The following is a 7,137-nucleotide window of genomic DNA, read 5'->3' as shown; positions in this document are numbered from 1 at the left end:
CCCAGCAGGTTAATAACGTCTGCATGGGCTCTGGCCAATCTTCTTCACTTGTTCAAATTGTCTCACAATTTTACCGCACATGGTGATTTATTACAGTGGTTATAGTGACACAGTCACTAGATTGATTCTAGATCCTGCAATCTACCGGGGTAGGTGTGCTAACTTGCTGCCTATTTAAAACCTTCCCCTTGATTAGGCTATCCATACCTTTACCTCCTTGCCCAATCCAGGTGAATGAAGAAGGAAGTGGTGATTGCCTACCCAATGTCATTGGGCAGGTGTGGCTACATCCTCCTCACTGCCTTCAACTGCTTTCAAACGGACAAACTGTGGGGTAATGCAGACTCAGTCTGAAAGAAGCTTTTATTTTTGGAACAAAACCAATTTCTCAAGAAACGCTTTTCAAGGGCAAACAATATGCAGTAGATCTAGGTTGTGTGTGGACTATGTAGAAAAAAGTCTCCATTGATTCTAGAATAAAATGTCGTGTGCATGCAGCCTCAATTCTGCAAATAGAATGACTCCTTCTCTTCAGAGAAACGACTTCAATCCAGCACAGCTTGCTGCTTGAGGGAAGGGAGGGAGATGTTTTTGTTAGCAACTGTGAACTGCCCTGATTTCTTTTTTAAATGAAGGGAGCTCTATAAATGGTTTAAATGAATAGAATTAAGTCAGATACACCCAGCTCACAATAAATGCATAGAAAAGGAATGTGAGCTCCTTGGAGAAAAAGGTGGGATATAAATGCAATAAATAAAATAAATAGGGAAACTATTCAGAAGTAGCCTCTGGGATCTTAAAGACTGGTGTTCTCTCCCCACTCCTGCTGCCGCCCCCAGTTTGACTTCATATGCTATGTGGCTCAAACACAGAGCCATGGAACAATAAAGCTATTCAATTCAAACCTAAGTCCAAATATTCTATTGCCATAGAACAGCTTGTTTATTTATTTAGCACCATCTATGTACATAGCACTTTATGAGGAACAGGTATGACAGGTCCTTATTCCAAAGGCTTACTATATAAAATAAGACACTAGGAAACAACATAAGAAAGGACACGGTTAGGCAGGGTAAGGATATGTGATTCAGTTTTACATACTTTGGATTAGTTACAATAAGGCACAGGGACTAGAGGTGATCCAAAAGTTTCTTGAAAAGGAAATAAGGGAGGTGATTCTGGGACACAGTTCTAGGCAGCAAGAGGAAATGGATGGAATCGTTTCAGCAAGCAGGAGATGTTTGAATGGCTGAGGGTGGTAGAGTAGATGAGCAAAAGTCACAGGAAAGGATGTGTTGGAAAACAAGCACAGAGCTCTTAAGGAAGGGCAACGCCATGGAAGGTTTTAAAGGTGAAGATACAGAAACTTGTGTATGATCCAGGAGTGGACTGGGAGCCAGTGAAAGCATTTAAAGAGACATGTCTGTTAAGAACCTAGATGCAGCACTGAGCAGGTGGGGCTTCCATCTTCACAACCTAGCCCAGACTATAAAGCTATGCCAGTTGCTCCAAGATGCTGCCTCAGAAGTTGTGTATGGTCCACAACTAGCATCCTCTCTGAACATCTGGCTGTGCTTTGCAGTTTCTTTCAGAGCCCCAGTCTTACTGATTGCATCTGACTTGGATCCTCACCTCCTTTTGGTAATGGATATCTCAGGCGGACATTTTCGGTTTGAGCACACCCTAGGACATGTGAGTGTACTATATTAGAAACTTCAACTATGCAGGCATTAGCAGCTTGAAACACAGCAAGGTTGTTTCCGCCCACTGCATTTCAAGTCACTTTTTAATGTTGCTATTCACCTCAGAGATGTCTTCATCCAAGGCCTATTATACCTGATTTGTTTCCCCATGCCAAACTTCAATTCACAGAAGTAGTCATCTGCACTTGCACAACAGCTGCCTCAGATGTACATACCTCATCCCAACAGCGGCTTCTACTTTTTAATCAGATGAAAGCTGGTTTGGGTGAAAGGGCATTAAACAGGAACATTTCTCAAGAAGCTACAGAATACCTGTGGATTGTGGCTTAACGTCATGTGTACTTGGCTTCAAACTCCAGGGGTGGGAGTGTGCTAGAGCCAGAGTAAGCTGCAATGTGTACACAGTCTTAGTATAACCAAGAGCCATGCCACTGAACTGATTTTTAAAAAAATATATGGACTCTAAATTACAGACTGAACTGTTTGAAGTGGTTTACTCATGCTGTCAGCAGCCACCAAGCTATCCAGGAATCCTTTCTAGGGATATATTACAAAGGTCAAAAATAAGACTCATTCAAGCATTATTTCTGTCGTTAAAGAAGATGCTATGGAACACTGAGTATGGAATAGAATAGCGGAGATCACTCACATAGGTCCAGGCCAGCTTTTAACCCAGATACTGAGATGAAGGTTATTTAGAGTTCAAATGCTATTGTAGTAATGACAGTACAGCTTGTATCTAACTATGTGGAAGGATCTAGACATGACTGCAGTGGACCTCTGAAATAGGACACACTCATGGATCGGGGCGGTGGGGGAGGTGATGTTAGACTTTTCCTTCCCCCTGTAGAACTTATGCCTTCCAAAAATCAGCTTTGTGCAAGCAAATCAGGACAATTGCTGAATAAACACATCTGGAGTAGCCTTGGTGCAGTGATGATTAGGACCTGGGCGACCAGGATTCAAATCCTCACACTGTCATGAAGTGACCTTTGGCCTAACCTACCTCACAGGGTTGTTGCAGAGATCTGTGTATGCCACCTTGTGCTCCTTGCGGGGGAAAGGCCGGATATAAATGCAATAAATAAAACAAAACAATGTATTATACTTATTAAAAAGATTGTGAAAATGCAAACAATTTTGGCTGAAGCAATTGTACTGACCTTCTGACTGAATTTGGAACACCTTGATGGGGAGTGGTGGAGAAGAGTCATGGGGTGACAACATGAAACAATCAAGGGGTGCTGCATTTGGGAACATCTGGTATTGCCATTTATTAGCAATCCCCAGTGGTTTGGCAGGAATTCCAAGCCAGCACCCAAATTCTTGAACGATCACTTGTACTCACACATAGGCAGGAAACCTGAAGCAGTGCCTTTTGTCCTTGCTGGTCCACTCCTCACTTCTGCTGCATTACTGTTGCCATTGTTCTTGAATCTTGAGTAATGGGATAATCTACTTAGACTCATTTAGGTTTCACAGGCCATTGGGTACAGCACACTTAATAAGGAATTTGTGAGCTTTTCATGTCAACTCAGCTGTTTGCAGCCCTCCTTCAGTTGACTACTGTAGAGAATAAAGGAGACCTTCCAATGCATTTTACAGCACAGTTGTTGCTCAAAAGCACTTGATACTTGTCAGTAAGCATTGTTTAAAGCAGCAGATTTCCCCCCTCCCTAGAGTTAATTAAAGTAATAAACTGGTTATGCATCTTGGCTGGTAAAATGCGATAACCTCATAACAGTTCCCAGAAGTAGGAAAAACTTGCCATTTGTCAGAAAAGGTCACCTTGTCCTCGTGAGGCACAGGATAAGAAGTCATCAGTTTCAATAATAAAAAAAATGCAGTGCTCTTCTAGACAACAGGAGGTTGGCAATTCACATAATCACTAGAAAATTCAGGCTAACCAGTGGGTGTGGCTCCATTTTGAGTGTGGCAGTGATGGCCATTCACATTGGTGCAGCGCACATTTCTGAGACTAGAACCAACTTGCTGAACATTTCATTACCACTGTCTTAACCTCTCTTGTTCTGTCATGTATCATTTGAATCCCTTGTTAGGTTTTTCCAAGTATCTGTGGTGTTTCTCCTTAAGCCTGTCAAACCATATTCAGTCCAAGCTTCAAGAGCTTTCCAGATATACTTACCCCACAGAAAAAGCTGCAGGGAATCAGAATGAGAACAACTATTTTAGGCTGATAAAAACAACTGTTCAACTACTGACAATCCTTTTTTAGCTGGTTGTTGTCACTAGTACAGTCATACCTTGGAAGTCGAGCACCTTGCTAGTTGAACGTTTTGGCTCCCGAATGTCACAAAAATGAAGTGAGTGTTCCAGTTTGTGAACGTTCTTTGGAACCCAAACGTCCATCACAGCTTCCACGGCTTCTGATTGGCTGCAGGAGCATTCTGTACCACTGTATATTTATTTATCAACAATATTCATGTACTGCCCACTGACTAACGTTGTCTGGGCACTGAGCAACACAATTTAAAAGCCTTATTTATTTATTTATTTAAAAAGCAGCAACAACCAAAATAATAGCAAAGCATATAAAACAGAAGTTACATTCAAAATCCATCCAAAGCCAAGCAATTCTGCACTCCATTGAACTCAGTAGGAAATTTAATTATATGCTTAGCTCTCACTGAAATCACTGGAATTTACAATGCTAACTTTAGTTGAAAACGTTCATGCCTAAAATGGCACATATATGATTAATATTTGTCACCTTCACCAACATCTGCCAGCACAAACAAACATAATAGTGGATCAAGTTTAGAAAGCACTGAAACAACGCTACTTTAGTAGATATGGTCTGAACATTCCAATACATACCTTATGTGGGACTTCAGGTATGCTGCCAGTACACTGGTAAAACAGCCACCAAATATACAACATAGAAAATACAAAAATGGCAGAAAAAAAAATGCATATCAGCTGTGTCCACAGAACAGTAAGCCCACTAATCAGGAATTGTGCTGGTGACAACACCCACATGTTGCCCACATACAGAGGCATTAAATGAATTCATGATGGTCAGGACACACAACTTGCCTGCACTGCCAGATGTACAAGATAATACCACATGGCTCCAACTCCATCAGTGCCAGTGCCCCAGGAGTTCCCAGGCATCCCTGAAGGTAGGGATTTGAATCACTGTTTTGAGAACACAACTCATAAATGTCAGGAAAGCCCCACTCACCTTAAGCACACTTGATTTTTTTTTTTAAACCTATGCCATGAGGCAGGGGGGGGGGGAGCTACCAGGACTTCTCAAATTACAACATCTAAAGAGCAGCTCCCAATCACACCTGCAGAAGGAGACACCTGCTTTGTTTCCTGGGGGTGGGACCATAAAAATGCTTGCCTGCAAATCTCCAGGCAGAGAGTGCAGAGACATCTGTTGTAGAGTTGCCATGTTGAGCTTTTTTTTTTTTTTTTAACAAAGCACTGCCTTTGGAAATTCCACCTGGACGTCAATTCCGTCTTTGAAATCCTGGTAATGTCCAGGAAAATTCGGACGTATGGCAGCCCTATCTGTTGGGGATGCTATACCTTTCTTCACTGAGTAGGCAATTGAACAAATTGGTGCATGCTAGGTCCCTTCCATCCTTCTGAATTCTCCTTGCTCTGCCAATAATGTAACTGCATTTTATTTTATTTTTAGCTTTGGTCTTTATATCCACAGTTATTGGCACTTGTTTCTGTTCTTCAGGCTTGCTTTTCTTAATCTATGCAAAATGTAATAGAACAACCTGGATCAGCATTTCCTCCTTTTAGAACAAGTGACCTTTTATAGAAATACTGTCCTAATGATAAGTTAGGTATTTTTGGAACAACTGAGATTTATTTATTGGCCCTGTGCATATTTTTAGAGTTCCATATCCATCAGGAAGTCCCATCATTATTCATGTGACTGACTCAGCAAATTGCATCTGCACTGCTATACTGCCAGAGCAATAGCATTATCAAAGTGATTAAAAGCAATTTATTCCGTGTGTGTTGTGTTGATGCTGGCAAATTTACCCTGTTAAAACATTAACGTCCCTGGTAAAGAAAACTGGGACAATCTTTAAACAGGTCAATTGATCCAGTGTAACATTATTTCCTGCAGCAAATGCAAGCCTTTCCATGTATAAGTTGGGGTTAAAATATTAAACATCAAAAACTTCCCTATACAGAATTGCCTTCAGACGGCTCAGGGGTCAGATAATTCCATACCTTCCAACATTTTGCCAATGAAAATAGGGACGTCCTAAGGAAACGTGGGACATTCTGGGATCAAATCAGAAACTGGGATGGCTTCTCTAAATCAGGGATATCCCTGGAAAATAGGAACACTTCTCAGCTATACAGCTGCAAAGAAAACATTTTAAGTGTGTTTTAAGTGCAATATACAATGTGACACTAGATGGTGATTGTGAGCCTTATGGAAAATTCAATGTATTTTTAAAACGCTTTTTAAAAAAAGCATTTTCAGAACAGTTTTTATATTTGTGTAGATTCCATCTTGGAGGGTCTGGTAAACAGATTTGATAATTGCATAAGGGACAGATTTATTTATTTTTTAAAGTTGCTGAAATATTGTTTTAGTTTATCAACCTGTATGCATAGCAGATGAAAAACAACTTAGGAAGACCCACTGCCTAGATCAGGAATGGGGGCTCTGTTGTCCTCCAGATACCTTTGGGTTCTAAGTCTCATCAGCCCCTGTCAGCATGGCCAATGCCTAAACCTCTCTGGGTATTTCTAACTTTTTTCTAGTCTTAGAATATCACTTTAATTTGTTTGGAGAGATGGAAAGGAGAAAAGCTCAAAAGGAACCTGAATCTTTGAAGGGAAGGGCTTGGCAAATAAAAAGAAGAAAAGGAGTGGAGTTGAATTCTTGCCCTACTTTCTTCTGGCAGGTTCTAAATAGGACTAACTGGAGCATGCGCAGTTAATCACAGACAGTCTGCTGCAGCTTGGAATCAGGCCAGTCCTAGCCTCCTAGTAAAAACTTTCACTTAAGAGCTTAGTTCACGTCCCTTCCTGCTACTTTCTAAAATGTATCATGTGCTATTTTTCACTTGTTATAAGCCACCTTGGATGCTGGTTGTCAAGGGGGAAAGTGGGATAGAAATATTTTAAACAAACAATATAATATTGCTGTCAACTGCCCTGAGACGTAGAGATGAAGTGTGGTAGACAAATTTAATAAATAAAATAAAAATAAAGTAACAAGCAAACAAATAATGGCTTTGCATAGGCCCTAAAGCAGGACTACCATAAGCAACAGTAGGCTGGGCAGGAATTGGAGTGGGCCTGGGCAGTGGCGTAGCGTGGGTTGTCAGCACCCGGGGCAAGGCAAGTAATTTGCGCCCCCTAACCCGTGGATTTTAGCAGGGGGCAGAGAGCTGCGAGTGCGAGCCCAGATGTTGCGCCCGGTGCG

The 7,137-nt window shown here is 41.3% G+C and overlaps 1 long non-coding RNA gene across 1 annotated transcript; it reads right to left on the bottom strand.

The window, feature by feature from the left end:
• Positions 1–345: 345 nt before the first annotated feature.
• Positions 346–2,751, bottom strand: LOC310839637. Its single transcript, XR_014561569.1, has 2 exons — positions 2,710–2,751; positions 346–563 (listed from the first exon to the last, which is right to left on the bottom strand). It is a non-coding gene; the product is annotated as an uncharacterized lncRNA (long non-coding RNA).
• Positions 2,752–7,137: the final 4,386 nt, after the last annotated feature.

Source organism: Podarcis gaigeae (assembly GCF_964106915.1).
Source record: "Podarcis gaigeae genome assembly, chromosome: 1".
Classification (NCBI taxonomy): domain Eukaryota; kingdom Metazoa; phylum Chordata; class Lepidosauria; order Squamata; family Lacertidae; genus Podarcis; species Podarcis gaigeae.
This window is presented reverse-complemented; position numbering and strand designations above follow the sequence as displayed.